At 38.4% G+C, this 16,509-nt stretch overlaps 1 protein-coding gene across 1 annotated transcript in view; it reads left to right on the top strand.

Moving 5' to 3' along the window:
- Positions 1 to 16,509, top strand: part of MCCC2 (methylcrotonyl-CoA carboxylase subunit 2) — a 112,866-nt gene that overhangs the window by 71,501 nt on the left and 24,856 nt on the right.

Raw genomic sequence — 16,509 nt, forward strand, 5'->3', positions numbered from 1 at the left:
GAAAGATACTTTTATAACTCAGCTGGTTAAGAGTTTATGGTGTTTCTGGGGACTTTTCCTGGTCCTCAAAGGAGAGAATATGCTAAATTCACGTAGAATTTAGCAGTAGGAAAGCCTAATGGGTTTGGGGAAAACAATCATTTTTGGCTGTGTTGGGAGATGGGAGATAGAGGCTCTAGAACAGTTGGGAAAGATGGGGAAACTTTTTTGGTGTGTGTGTGATTAAGAACTGATGCTGCCATTGATACAAGTCTGCTGTGCATAGATATTTTGTTCATAGACATGCACTTATTGATCTCATTTTCCTTGTTCAGTGGACTCGGGAGGAGCCAACTTACCTCGACAAGCTGATACGTTCCAGACCGAGACCCTTTGGCCGCATATTCTATAATCAGGCAATTATGTCTTCTAAAGGTATTACCCAGGTAATTTCTCATTATGAGGTTGTGTTGCTTTTTGCTTCAAATGTCTTTGCTAATTGCATATTCCAGGATTATTTTAAAAATAAAATAGGAGACTGGGCATGGTGGTATATGCCTGTCATCCCAGCAGCGTAGGAGGATCACAAGTTTGAGGCCAGCCTCAGTAATTTACCTCATGTCAAAATAAAAAATTAAAAGGACTGGAGTTGTAGCTCGATGGTAAAGTGCCCCTGGATGTTCAATCCCTAGTACCAAATAAATAAATAAAACAATTTAATATAGAATGTAATCTTTTTCTACAGAAAGTACCTTAAAGTTGTCTTCAATTAGAACCTTTAATTAATTATGGAAATATCTTATACTATAACAAAGGTTATTTACCTAAGGAAAATAGGTATTAAAGAGATAGGACAGTATTTCCAGTATTTCTTTTTTAAGGACTGTACTCAAAAACTAGTATTAGAGAAGCTTTAGGATCTGTATATTGGGATATGTGCAAGATAAGTTGATGGCAGCATCATTTACTAGAGTAGAAAATTGAAGTTCTCTTAAGTTCTGGAAGCAGAAGTCAAGGTGGTAGCAGGGGAGATTCCATTCTTTTCTTCTTCCAACTTCTGGTGGCTCTAGGGGTTCTTTTGCCTATGGCTACATCACTCCAGTCTCTGCCTGCATCTTCACATGGCACCTTCTCTGTGTCTTCTCTCCTCTCTCTCTTTTTTTTTTTTTAATTTATTTTATTGTAAACAAATGGGATACATGTTGCTTCTCTGTACATGGCGTAAAGGCATACCATTTGTGTAATCATAAATTTACATAGAACAATGTTGTTTGATTCATTCTGTTATTTTTTCCCTTCCCCCCACCCCTCCCACCCCTCTTTCCCTCTATACAGTGCTTCCTTCCTCCATACTTGCCCTCCTCCCTAACCCTAACTCTAACCCTAACACTAACCCTTCCCTCCCTCTCCTCTCTCTTATAAGGACATTTGTCATTGGATTTAAGGCTGCCTGGGTAATCCAGGATGACATCATCTCATAATCCTTAATCGCATCTGCAGAGGCTCTTTTCCTAAAGAAAGTCACATGGATAGCTTCTGGAGATTAGGATTTAGGCTTGTCTTTATAGGGGTTACCATTCACCGCACTGTAGTGGTCACCCTACAGGCTACTTCTTTGCTGTGTCATTTTGTTCATGTAGCTTCAGCAACAAAAGAAAATCAGCATTTAAAATTTATTTGTGAAGGATTGTATGTCAGCGTACTGGTACATAATGCTAAGTAAGGTCTTTGCTTCTGTGGAACTTGAAGTGCTTTGAGATTAGATCTGGCTGGGTTGTGGTTGCACATGCTTATAATTCCAGCAACCTGGGAGGCTGAGACAGGAGTATCACAAGTTCAAGATGAGCCCTGGCAATTTAGTGAGATCCTGTCTCAAAAAATAAAAGGGGCTTGGGGTATAGCTCATTGGTAGAACATCCCTCAGTTCAATTCCTAGTACTGTAAGAAAAGAAAGAAAAAGAAAAAATTACATCTTTCTGAGTGTGGTGGCACATTGCCTATAATCCCAGCTACTTGGGAGGCTAAGGCAGGAGAATCTTGAGTTCAAGGCTAACATAGGCAACTTAGCTAGGCCTTGTCTCAAAATAAAAAGAGTACAAGTAATCATAATGGTAAATGTTGGTGAGGATGTGGGAAAAAGGTACACTCATTCATTGCTGGTGGGACTGCAAACTGGTACAACCACCCTGGAAAGCAGTATAGAGATTCCTTAGAAAACTTGGAATGGAACCACCATTTGACCTAGCTGTCCCACTCCTGGGCATGTACCCAAAGGACTTAAATCAACATACTACAGTGATGCAATCATATTTCTGTTATTTCCTGTATCTTTGAACTCTAAAATGTGGGCAGGTTCCTGTAAACCTTCTAGGTTTAACACTTTATTTTTGCTCTCAAGGAGAAAAAAAACAGTTACCCTAAGTACTCACATTTGAAGCAGGCACTCTCCTTTCATCTTTCCTTCTTGCAGGGTATCTGAGGACCGCTGTCTGCTCCTGGGGTTTAAAGACTGGGATGCTTGTGTTGGTCTTTCTCAGAGTCTCATATCTTCCTGAGGTTCCTCTTCACAGCCTTCTCCACATCCATGGCCCAATGCCCTAGTCATTTTCAGAATGTGTTGCTTTTGTTTTCCCAGTGTGGTTTCCATGTTGCTGGTTTTTTAAACGGATTTACACTTTCCTTCAGGAGCGGGATCTTCATATTGCTCCCTTGAGACCTCATGTTATTATAATTTTTATAACTTGATGATGGCCCAGTTTGCTGTAGATTGATCTTGGCCTTGGCATAACTATTCTCATCCTGGTTTTACTGTAAGCCTTACTACATCAGCAGCAACAGGTATTTTTACTTTTGCTATCAGATCATTTATTTTGAAATAGGCCCTATTTGTTTAGCCACATTTGTAATTCTTTGGTCTTTCACTTTTTTGTTTTCTTTGTGTTTCTGTGTATTTCTTTTCTCGGAGATGTACTTAAAAATTGTTGTCGGGCTCTTCCTTCCCTGTTCCTTACCTCCCTCTCTTCCTTCCCCCCTTGGCTTAGCTCATTAGTTTGAAGTTTAGATTTTTTTTATACTGGGTATTAAACCCAGAGATACTTTACCACTGAGCTATGTCCCCTTTTTAGTATTTGTTTTATTATTATTATTATCATTATTATCATTATTATTATTATTGTCATAATCATCATAATCATTATCATTATCATTATCATTTGTACCAGGGATTGAACCCAGGGGTGCTTAACCACTGAGCCACATCCCCAGGCCCTTATAGTTTTTATTTAGAGGGAGGCTCTTGCTAAATTGCTTAGGGCCTCACAAAGTTGCTGAGACCTGGCCTGAATTCGTGATTCTGCCTCAGTCTCCCAAGCTGCTGGGATTACATGTGTGTGCCTCTGCACCCTGCTTAGTTTTTATTTTGAGACAAGATCTCACTAAGTTGTGGAGACTAGCCTTCAATTTGTGATCCCTCTGTCTCAGCCTCCCATATCTTTTTGGTTTTATTTTAGACTTTAGTAATTGTTTTGAGGGACTTAATATGATCACATTATCTTCAAACTGGGTGTGGTGGTACATGCCTATAATCCAAAGCAGGAGGATTACAAGTTGGAGGCCAACTTGGGCAGCTTAGTGAGACCCTGTCTCAAAGTGGGGAAAAAAAAAAATTAAAAAGGTCTGGGATGTGACTCAGTGATCAAATGCTTGCCTAGCATATGTGAGGCCCTGGGTTCCATCCCTGAGACTACCAAAAGAAGAAAAAATATAGCATTTTAGCCTGTGTTAAAGATGGTTAGTGTCTAGGAGAGATGAAGTCACTCTGATTACATTGAATCTCTGTAATAAAAAGATTGAGGGAAAAAACAGAACATTCTGGGTCAGATGGACTTTTTGCTTTCTGCATCCATTTCAAACCTATCCATTTGTCATAGATAAGTTCGAGTCCTACAGAACTGGTGGTGTGGGTCAGGATAGTTGATAACGTCTTATATTCTGGACAACTGTTGCATTGAGATGTGTATTTTGGGGCTTTTATTTGTAATGGTCTCTCCAGGTAGAGGTAGGGAAAATTTTGATTCAGGTAGAGATTTAAAAGAAAACACATATTGCTTTTATTCTTTTTTCTCTCCTACACGTCTGAGATAGGAAAACAACATTGTTACATTTTTAATAGCTTTTCTGTAAAGCAGTTGGAACCCTCTTCCCCTGCCAAGTTATATTACATTTATTACAGTATACCTTGAACTAGAGAGTCACCTACAATTTGGCTGTGGGAGAATAGAGGTCTAGAGTTCACACAGCTTTTCAGAATCAGGTATAAAACCTCTTGACTCCTGTCAGGACCCTTCCCATAAGGTAGCCTGCTGATGTGCAGTATTTAATTCATTTTTGGTGCAGTGAGAACCAGTCTCTGTTTGTTTAGGCAAGACCCAGAGGGTAACAAAATTTTGTTTGAAGTTTTCCCAGATGATTGCCTTTGTTTTGTAGCATCTCATTCCCTTCTATTCAGAAATTTTGCTTGGGAAGTGATGACAAGTTTGTTTTTATCGATCGTTCTCAGCTACCTTCTGCTTTCTTGCTTATGATTTAGGTCTTAGAATCACCTTGGACTTCTTCACCCAAGCGATCTTAGGATCTCTTGGTTTGTCCCTGTGGCAGAACACACTTCCTTCTCTGGTGACCGGAAAGGACTATATCCTCTCAGTCAGATTCTTTGGAATTTGCCGTTGTTCTGATACAGATTGGCACAATGCCTATGTTGTACCTCCAACATAGCCAAATCTTTACCTCTGAGTGTTGTCAGAAAGTTTTTGGTCACTCATGGTATGTCCTTTTAATTCTTCTTGGTGGAGAATGCAGCAGTGTTTTCTTTCTGGGGTTCCAGATTCTTTATCCAGGGAGCTTTGTCCAATGTGGCCTCATGGAAGCTTGTTATTGTACCACAAGTGAATGTTTTGGGCCATGAAAAGTTGTCATACTTTCTGGACCTGGGATCCTTATGCTCCGTGAGCTGGAGAAGCAGACCCAGTGGCAAAACTCTTCTTATACACATCTATTCTGCCCTCTTTTGTGGTGAGTGACTTAAAATTAAATGATGAGAAAAGATTGTATAACAGTGATTAGTCATTGGTTGGTGACTTCTTTTATCTATGTTCTCTTATTTAAGTTTTATTTCTGTTATCAGCATTTGCCCAAGCAATATTAAAAATTTGCCTATTAAATACTTGTAACTAGAATGGCCTTTCTTATTGATGAAAACATTTGATAATTTTGATTCCTGTGTACTTATTTAAAAAAAAATTATAGCAGCTCTATTAAGATACCATATAATTCATCCATTTAGCATTGTTAAAATTTGGTCATTTTTAGGATATCGTGGAATTAAGTTTAGAATATTTTCATCTCCCCATTAGCAGTCACTTCCCATTTCTGCACAATTGCCCAGCCCTAATATACTTGTCTTCATGAATTTGACTGTTCTGAACATTTTATATAAATGGAATCATAGAATAAAGTGGTATGACTGGTTTTTTGCACTTAGCAAGATTTGTCCTTGTCTTGCTCTTGGTTTTTCTGAACTGTGGATGATGCAGAGTTCTACTTGCTTAATGACATTTGGTTAATGATGAACCACATGTACAAGTGAGAAAACAAGAATGACAGCAAGAAAGAGAGCCAGCAAGTGGAAGACAGTTTCTAATACCCTAATCACAAATGTGACATCCCATTACTGGCCATAGTCTTTTTTTTTTTTTTTTTTGTGGTGCTGGGGATCGAACCCAGGGCCTTGTGCTTGCGAGGCAAGGCCATAGTCTATTAAAGCAAATCCCTAGATCCACCATGTACTCAAGGGGAGGCAGTTACCCAGGATGTGAATACCTACACTCAGGATTATTGGGAACTGTTTTAGAAGTCTGCCTACCAGTCTCTTCTGGCCTTTTGTGAGCATGTGGTAGCTTGTGGGAGAGAAGTGGATTGTTGATTTCCTTGCTTGCAGAGGAACCGTCGAGAAAATGCCCTCTGAAGTGCCCCATGTAATGGTAGAAATTCCCAAAGCAGGTGTGCTAATAATTTGTCAATTACTCCCCTCTGCCTCCCTCAGGATTTAACCTGGGGGACCATTACCACTAAGCTACATTCCAGCCCCTTTTATTTTTTTATTTTGAGACAGGGTCTTGTCAAGTTGCTTAGACCTTGCTAAGTTGCTGAGGCTGGCTTTGAACTTGCAGTTCTCCTGCCTTAGTCTCCTGAGCTGCTGGGATTACAGGTGTGTACCACTGTGCCTGCCTATTTCTGAGACTTTACTACGAAATTGGAACATCTCCCCTTCCACCCCATCTCTCCACTTTGATGGTGTCTTAGTTTGGGCTGCTAAATATCATAGACTGGGTTGTTTAAATAATAAACATTTATTTTTCAGAGTCTGGAGGCTGGAAATCTCTAGAGATCAGAGTGCTAGCATGGGGTCATTGTCAGAGTGGGGGTTCTTCCTGTTTCTCACTTGGTGGTCAAAGAGATTTTGTGTCTCCTCTTCTACCAAGGGCATTCGTTCTATCATGGAGCTGTACCCTCATGACCTCACCTAAACTAAATTACCTCCCAAAGACTCCAGGTAACATCACAATGGTGATTAGAATTTCAACTTATGAATTTGGGGGGCTCAAACATCAATTCTGTAGCAGATGGTGTGGTGGCATTTTGACAAAGGAATCCCTCCTTTTCTTCTCCACCCCCGTCCTTGTCTTTGAATACTTGCTGACAGTTGCTATTCTTTCCTTTGGCTCTCTAGTTGTTTTCATGGATTCTGCTCTGCCTGTTTAGTTCTTTAGGTCTTGTTTTTGAAAATTGTTCCCTTTTAGATTCTTATATCATCATGACTCTTCTCTAAGTTCCTTGACTTTTTTCCTTCTGCATACTGAAATAGTTTGAATTGAACCTGGTGTTCTAGTACAAAGAACAGGGTGATAAGGTGAAAATTGTGTCCTTTACTTCCTGCAGAACCTTAAAAATGAAAAAGCCCATTACATTTCAAACATTAAGAAAGTTTAGAGAATAGTAGAACAGAACACTCACGTGTGCACCACCCAAATTTATTGTGTTGACATTTTCATTTGTTATTTTTGCTTCAGATTTTTTAACAAGTGTAGTTATCCATCTAAAAATGTATTTATTCACAATTAATTTACCCACTCAAAATGTGCGTTGATGGACATGTTGATTATTTGTATCTTTTTGCTATTATAAACATGGGTAAATTGAGTGTTTCCTTGTATGCATGATATATAACCACAGATACCTTTAAAACAAACTTTGTGATTAATAAGCAAAACAGTAAGTGATAAACACTTCTGTAATATGTTGACAAGTAAATCTTACAGCCACTTTTTTTAGTTGTAGATGGACACAATACCTTTATTTTATTTATTTATATTTATGTGGTGCTGAGGATTGAACCCAGTGCCTCACACGTGCTAGGTAAGCATTTTACCACTGAGCTAGTACTCCAGCCCCACAACTACTTTTAATAACATACAGGAAGAACTTTAGTTAAGGAAAAATGCTTTTTTTGTGATGGTCATTTAGGTGGAAAAATGCTAATTCATCCTACTTTCATTTTGGTTTAGTGGTAGTATGGTATAATGTTTTTCTCAAAATAGATACTTGTGTGACTATAAGGTAAACTAATGGAATACTAGAATTAGTAGCAAAAATTGCTTTCATATGATCATTTAAAAAAATTCATTATAGATGCCTTTTCTTTGGTGATATTTCTATTTCTGTGCAGGAGTAATCAGCCAAACCAAAACTTATTTTTCTTCGTACCATACTAAAATTTAAGCAAGAATTAAAAAAAAATATATCTGTTTTTAGTTGTTATGGTTTAGATATGTGGTATCCCCCAAAAGGTCACATGTGAGACAATGCAAGAAGGTTTGGAAAAGAAATGATTGGATTCTAAGAGTCTTAGCTCAATCAGAAGTTTAATCCCCTGATAGGGATTGACTGAGTGGTAACTGAAAGTGGTAGGAGGTGGGAACTGGGGCGTTTCTTGGGATATATTTGTATTTGGCGAGTGGAAGCTCTCTGTGCTTCCTGATCACAATGTGAGCTGCTTCCGTTTGCCACATTCTTCCGCCATGATGTTCAGCCTCACCTCTGAGGAATGGAGCCAGCCTTCTATGGGCTACCTCTGAAACCATAAGCCCTCAAATAAGCTTTTCCTCCTCTGCAATTGTTCTGGTCAGATCTTTTAGTCACAACAGCACAGTAGTTGACTAAAACAGTTGTAGATGGACACAATACATTTATTTACATGTTTTTGTGTGATACTGAGGATTGAACTCAGTGTCTCACATGTGCTCTACCACTGAGCTACAAACCCAGGCCTCCAGCAAGAATTTTTTATAGTCCTTTTTTAATGGAAAATTTTAAACATATAAAAATAGAGAACCATAACTCCCTGTTTCACATTGCCCAGCTTTCTTTCGAGCAAGATTTTTTTGTTTGTATATTGAAATAGGTGTAGCCATAATGCCCAGGTGGGCCTTGAACTTCTGGGATCAGGTGGTCCTCTTACTTTAGTCTCCGTAGTGACTGGGAATACAGGCATGCATCACCATATTTGGCTTTTTTAAAAACTTTGTTTTAGTTGTCACTGGTACTGAGAATTGAACCCAATGCCTCACACATGCCAGGCAAGTGCTCCACCACTGAGCTACAACCCCAGCCCCCTATTTGACATTTAAGCAAGATTTTGAACAATAATGGTAACATCAGTTTTACATTTAGAAAATACCATATTTGGAGTAACACAAAATATTAATAACACTCATTTGAAGAATTATTTTAGTATTCCTATGAGGTAAGTGGTGATTATTTAGAGGATTTATTTAAACTGAGTGTTTCATGGGTTTCTTCTCTCCATTAGTTGTTCAGTCTAATCTTCTCTCTAACCAGAAGATTGTCCATATATTTTGAGAAGTGTGATATAAGCCCTTTAAAATGTTTTATTAATTGACTGGTTGGTGATACTAGGGATTGAACCAGGGGACTTTTTACCACTGTGCAATATCTCTATCCTTTTTTATATTTTATTTTGAGACAGGGTCTTGCCAAGTTGCTGAGGCTAGCCTGACCTTCAAAATGTTTTGATAAAAAGTCCAGACACTATTCTAAACATTGAGAGGATTCAATTTTTCAAAGTTCAGGGATTAGCTAGTAATATCTCCTGGTTTGCAAGACTATAGGTAGAACACCATGTAATTCAGGGCTTGAGCTGCATCTCATGGTGGTTGTATGCTTCCATTCCAGATAGCAGTGGTCATGGGTTCCTGTACAGCAGGGGGTGCTTATGTGCCTGCAATGGCGGATGAAAACATCATTGTACGCAAGCAGGGTACCATTTTCTTGGCAGGACCTCCTTTGGTAAGAATATAAACTCAACTGAAGTATATATAACATAAAATATAACACTTAACTGTGTTATTTTGTTTGTTTTTTGGTACTGGAGACTGAACCAAGAGGCTCTTTACCATTGAATCACATCCCCAGCCCTTTTTTGAATGTTTAATTATTGAGATAGGGTTTCACTAAGTTGCTGAGGCCAACTTTGAATTTGTGATCCTTCTGTTTCAGCCTTCTGAATCCCTGGGAGTGTAGGCATACAACACTGTGCCTGACTTAAATATGTTTTGATGGTTTTAAAAATATTGTGATTTTATGTATACACACACATATGTAATAAAATTTATCATTTTAATCTTTAAGTATACAATTCTGTGGCATTAAGTATATTCCTCTTATTGTGCAACCATCACCACTAAATCTCCAGAACGTTTTCATCTTTCCCATTGAAAGCCATCAGACACTAACTTGCTATACTTCCCAGCTCTACCACCTTGCAACCACCGCTTCCCTATCTCTCTGTGGATGTAGCTACTCTAGGTACCTTTCATGTAAGTAGAATCATACAATATTTGTCCTTTTATGATTGGTTCAGTTTGCATAATATCCTAAAGGTTCCTCTCTGTTGTAGCAAATGTCAATATTACGTTTCTTTAAAGGCTGAATAACATTTCATTTGTATATATATACTACATTTTGTACTGGGCATATGGATACACAAATATCTGAGTTCTTGCCTTCATTTCTTTTGAGAATATATAACTAGAAGTGGATTGCTGGGTTATGTGGTATTCTGTGTTTAATCTTTTTAGGAATCACTTCATTATTCTTTTTTTAAATCCTAACTTTATTTTATTTGTTTATTTTTTTATGTGATGCTGAGGATAGAACCCAGTGCCTCACGTGCTAGGCAAGCATTCTGCCACTGAGCCATGACCCTAGCCCCCCTCATTCTTTTTTTTTAAATTTATTTTTATTGTAAACAAATGGGATACATGTTGTTCCTGTTTGTACATGGAGTAACAGCATACCATTTGCGTAATCATACATTTACATAGGGTAATGATGTTTGATTCATTCTGTTATTTTTTCCTCCCCCCCACCCCTCTACCCCTCTTTTCCCTCTATACAGTCCCTCCTTCCTCCATTCCCCCTCATTCATTTTTATGATTGAATGACGTTCCATTGTTGTGGATATGCTGCATTTGTTTTGTTCACTTACCAGTTGATGGATATTTAGGTTGTTTTTCTTTTTGGACACTATGAATAAGGGTATTGGGAACAGTCATGTACACATTCTTGTTAGATATGTTTTCATTTTCTTTGCATATACGTTGCAGAATTGTTGGATCATTTGGTAACTGTGTTTGACATTTCAAGGAACTGCCAACCTATCCAAAACACATTGTACCTTCCCACCAGCAGTTTGTAAGGATTCTAATTTCTTCACATCCTTACCAACATTTGTATTTGTGTGTCAGTCTGAATAGAGCCATCCTGGAGGGAGTAACATATTACTTCACTTTGGTTTGGATTAGCATTTGCCTAATGGTTCCTGATGTTGAGTGTGTGTCTTTTTATGTACTTATTGTCTGTATATCTTTAGAGACATGTCTATTCAGATTCTTTGCTCATTTTATAATTGGGCTATTTGTCTTTTTATTGAGTTGTAAAAATTTCTGCATTCTCTTGATAGAATTCCTTTATCAGATATATGATTTGCAAATAGTTCTTCCCATTCTGTAGGCTGTCTTTTTGCTTTCTTGATAGTGTCCCCCTTTGAAACACAAGATTTTTAAATTTTGATGAAATTCAACTTAGGTTTTTTTTCTTTTTGTCACTTATACCTTTGTGTCATATCTAAGAAAGCTTTGCCTAACCCAAGGTCTTGAAGACTTACTCTTTTCTTTTGAGAGTTTTATAATTTTAGTTCTTACATGTCAGTCGATGATCCATTTGGAATAGTGTGGGGTAAGGCTTAACAGGGAGCGTCCAGCATTGATCTGCATGCAGACATGCAGTTGTCCCAGTGTCATTTGTAGATAGGACCACGCTCTGCTCTGCATTGAATGTTCATGGCTGAAGAAATGGACTTACTCTTTCTTCTAGCTAATCTTTACCATTTTTTGATTCAATAACAAGTTGAGAATTATTAAGCAAGGTGTTCACAAACAGTATATTAACTTTTATATAAAGTGAGGGAAATATACATTTGTACGTTTATATATGCATTAAAAATTCTGTAATAATGATAAGTATAGAGTAGAGGAGATAGGACAGGAGAAAGACCTTTGACTTTTGAATTTATGACCTAGTTTTTTTTTTTTTTTTTTTTTTTTTTTGGGTGCTGGGGATCGAACCCAGGGCCTTGTGCTTACAAGGCAAGCACTCTACCAACTGAGCTATCTCCCCAGCCCCCAAATTTATGACCTATTAAAAAAGTTTTTCAAAGATAAGAATATAAGAGCAAGTTAGATTACCTGTGAAAGGTCTAAATTTCTAGTGCTAGTAACCTTTATGAACTATTGATAGAGCCAGCTATATAATTTATAGACACTAGTACAAAATGAAAAATACGGTACCACTTACTCAAAAGTGGGAAAAAGCATCATTAAGGGTATTAAAGTATAAAACATTTCCCTTTCTTCTATGGGCCCTTGTTTTTTCTTTCAAGTTACTTTTTTTTTTCTTGGTACCAGGGATTGAAACCAGGGGTCCTCAACCACTGGACTACATCCCCAGTCCTTTTTATTTTTCATTTCGAGACGGAGTCTTGCTAAATTGCTCAGGATCTTGCTGCGTCGCTGCAGCTGGCTTTGAACTTGTGATCCTCCTGCCTCAGCCTCCTGAGCTGCTGGGATTGCAGACATGCGCCACTGTGCCCAGCCTCTATTTACTTTATAATGTTATGATCCCTCTGGCATAGGATACTCCCCTTCCCAGGCATCTCTGCTTCCTGTCCCACAGAAGACACATTATTCTCAACAGGTGTGCAGCCTCCATGCCCAGATTAGGAGATTACAGGAGGTTAACCCTCACCTTCCACTCTGTTCCCTGCTGGAGAACACACCTCCATACTGTAGCCCAGGACATTGACTTTCTTGTGGTGCTTCACCTTGAGACACAGGTCCTTCCTGTACCTTCTCTGTACCCACTGGGGGCAACAAGTGTTAGGCCAGCATGAGGAAGAGGAGGTAGGCCCAGGCCTGAGCCAGGCACAGGTCAAGGGGAAGCACAGAGCTAAACTCATCCCAAGAAGGTGTCAGAGGCAGATCAGGAAAGAGCTGAGATTCCAAGCCCCAACACACATGCCCCATAGTCCCCTCAGATGTCACTTACAAAACACATATTTAAAGATTAAGAATTTCAAAGATTGCCGGGTGGTGTTGTGTACCTATTGTCCCAACACTCAGGAGGTTGAAGCAGGAGGCTCTCTTGAGCTCACAATTCCAGACCAGCCTGGGCAAGCTAACGAGATTCTGTTTCAAAACACATCAGAACAAGAATTGCAAAGATTAAGACTGCAGAGATGAAGAATTTCAAGAGGGTGACCAGAGAGCATTAAACTGCATCATAGGACTGTGCTGAGAGTGAAGCCCTGTTCAGCCTGGGAAGACTGAATTGTGTCTCTGGTGCTTTTCCTCACCTCTGCTCAGGCCAACTATACACCAGTGACTTGGTGGTGCATTTGTTGCTTTGTTGCATTTCAGTCACATAGTGATCCCAGACTTGAATGATCAGTATATCTTATAACAAAATACCCCGCTATATAAGAAAAATCCAACACTATTAAATAGGTAAAAAGAAGAAAGTCATCAAGCAAGTTATACAACTATATTATACACATAGTGGAATATTATTCGGGAATACCTAAAAAAATGAAGTTTTGACATGCTACAACATGATCTTTGAAAACACTGTGCCAGACAAAAAAGGGCACATATTAGATGATGCCACTTATGTGAAATATTTAGAATAGGTAAATTCGTAGAGACAGGAAGGACCAGGGTTGCCAGGGATAGGGAGAAGGGTGGGAGGGGGAGAGACTGCTGGTGAGGATGGGGTTCTTCTGGGATTGATGAAATGATCTGGAATTAGGTAGTGGAAGCAGTTGCACAATCTTGTGAATATGTGTAAAGCCACTGAATTGAATGCTTTTGTGCAAAATGCTAAATTTTATGGTATGTGAATTATATTTCAAAAAGTAAGTTTATCATTTCAAAAGTCAAAGAATCATCTTTGGTTTTGGAATACGAATACAAATTTATTAAAAAGTACATTAAAGAGTTCACGCTTTGATGTAAATTAAGTGTGTTTCCCAAGTGATTGTGTTAATTTTTGATAACTCTTATGGAAGATAAGGTAAGCTGAAAGGCTGCCATTTTAAACATGGTAAAAGTCTCAAGGATTTATTCAAAATTCTGGAAATTATTATTCCTTAACATTCTCAGGCTGAATGTGATAGCTGTCATTGGTTAACATGAGAAGAAAATGCAAAGTTTTCTTCTGTAGAGTTGTTCTATACAGTTTATTTCCTATTAGTAGTTCTTACTTTTCACTAGAAAATAAGTAAATAAATGACCGAAATTTGAAATCATCTACTGGAAATGTAGGCACCATCTTGACACTGGAGTAAAGTATCTGTTCCTCGGGTTTAGATTTTTATGTAAGAAAGAAGCAGCTCAAACACCCAGGTATGCCTGAAGTCCTCTAAAACTGACCCTTGGTCAGCAGTCTGACTATCTTTGGAAGCCTGTGGTTAGGGGAGGAAAAAAAAGGCAGCAGCCCCATCAACTCAAGAGTTCTCAGTTCTAACCCTTGCAGAAGTTTGAGAAAAGGCTCTTGCAGTTTCAGTGTGACATTCAGGTGCTGTTACGTTGAGTAGCTGAGAGTGGTTGGAACAAGTGGATAGTAATAAGCTTTTGAAGGAGCTTTTTGTTCTCCTGTCTTGTTTTTCTTCAGAACTTGTTATTTAGTAGAACAAGCTGTTTTAATTTTCTCAAACTTTTGGTATCTTTGCACCTATCACAGTATCAAACATGTTGTGGGTGTTCAGTAAATATTAACTGATGACAAATCCTTATTTTTTCAGTTGATATTAGTCAGATTCCTGAAAATAAATTTAGTATATCTGTTGTTTATTCCTTTTTACAACTTTAAATATCCAGACACATCTTATAATTAGTTATTATCTGGACTGAATGCTATTGTACACTGGGATTTTTGGAAAGAAGAGAACCCATAATTGATTCCTGGGGGTGGAATAATTGGAGGTAGAAATTTTAATTATCTCTCCCTGTGGAAAGATATTTTATTTAAGACAGAACTTTTGATGTAGGGAATAATAAGTCATTTATGTGCTGTATTTTAGATTAATGTTCATTATTCTGATAAAAAACCTTTTCTATGTGAAAAAGAAGAAACAAATTAATCAACCCAAAGAAGTAGGAATCAATAAATAATTCCTGAGGGATCAGGTTGGCATTTAGCATTAAATGATTTTTCTCTTTTTCCCTTTGCAATTTCTCAGGCTTAATTGAGTCATTCTTGATTTATTACTTGAGGTTTCTTTCTTTTTGGTCATATCTGCTAGGGCTTAGATTTAGGTACTCTTGGAGAATTCCCCCCCCCCTTAAATATATAATACAGAATTGGTGATAATAATTGGAATTCTTAGCCTACTTATCAAGTATTTGAAGATGAAAAAATTATGGTTCCTGCCCCCAAGGAACCCTCAATGTGGAGGTGATGACAGAGATTTGTGCAAATTTCTGAAACACAGTTTGGCAAGTGTCGCAGGTGTAATGCTGTGGACCACAGAGAGGCAGGCATTACTCTGTTAATACGTAGGTGTCATTCACCTTGAGGAGGCCTCCGTGGATCAGGGGAGAGGTATGGAGCAAGCAACTGGAGATGAATCTTACAGGCTAAGGAAATTGACCTGGTAGGTGAGAGGAGAAGGGATCCCAGGCAGTGGGAGGAGCGTGCATTGCCGGGGACCAGCCCTAGCAGCAGAGTCCAAGGGTCCTTGATGGCCTGAAATGTAAAAGCCCCAAAAGATTAGGCGGCGCAGCGTCGGCGATGGACAGCAACCACACAGACTCAGGTCAGTGTTAGGTTGCTGACAAGTTTATTGAATTCACCAGCAATTTTTATACCCTTTACAAACTTACTAAGAATAAAGGAGGGAGTTTCAAGGGCATAGATAACAGAAGAAGGATTTGGGCATTTAGCCAACAGGCGCCATCTGGTAATATCTTATCTTACTTGACATTTTCCCACAATGAAGTATCCTTGACTCGAAACTTACAAAAGCAAGTTATTGTATACCACTTGTTTTTCCTTGAAGTTTAACTTCTATTTGATTTCTTACTGCTAAGATTAATTATAACTTCTAGTAATTTGTTATTAATTTTTTATGACTATAATTACATGTTTATGCTATGTTAAATCATATTATACTATTAAGAACCAAGTTATTGTCTTCAGAGTAAAAATCTTCATCTAAAAGAACTAAAACTTTTCTTTTGAACTAAATATAATGTATTTCTGTGGGAGGCTCATTACTTTGCAGAAGAAACCAGATGTAATAAATATGTTGATCACTGAAGCTAAGGGAATCACTTATATGCAACTAGATGTCTGGGAATCTTGTAAAAGTTAGCAAAAACATCACAAGACATATTGCTTCAGAATGTCCACCATTCCCTATAGGAATATTAGTACTTTGTGTAAACAAATGAACTTTATTTTACTGGAATTGAGTTAACTCATATGAACTGTTTGTGTTCCCATCATCCTTCAACCGAAGAACTTTATTAAACATGATTAATCCGCGTAATATTGTGAGTTCTGGTGAAAAACAAAAAAGGAAGAGAGATTAACACTCTGAGGAAGGGGCTCCAGCTTTACTCAACTTACGACGAGTCCTTGCTATCGTCTTCCAGGGAAGGCCTTGGCAGCACCCAACTTATGACGAGTCCTTGCTATCATCCTCCAGAGGAAGATTACCAACCTCTGGCATGGGTCTTTATGCGCCAGGCACACTTCCCTGGCATGAGTTTTATGTGCTAGGCGCCCCCGCAGTGCATAGACTGAAAGGCTTTATGGTGTGTTGACTCAGCATCT

Source organism: Sciurus vulgaris (genome assembly GCF_902686455.1).
Source record: "Sciurus vulgaris genome assembly, chromosome: 6".
In the NCBI taxonomy this organism is placed as follows: Eukaryota; Metazoa; Chordata; class Mammalia; order Rodentia; family Sciuridae; genus Sciurus; species Sciurus vulgaris.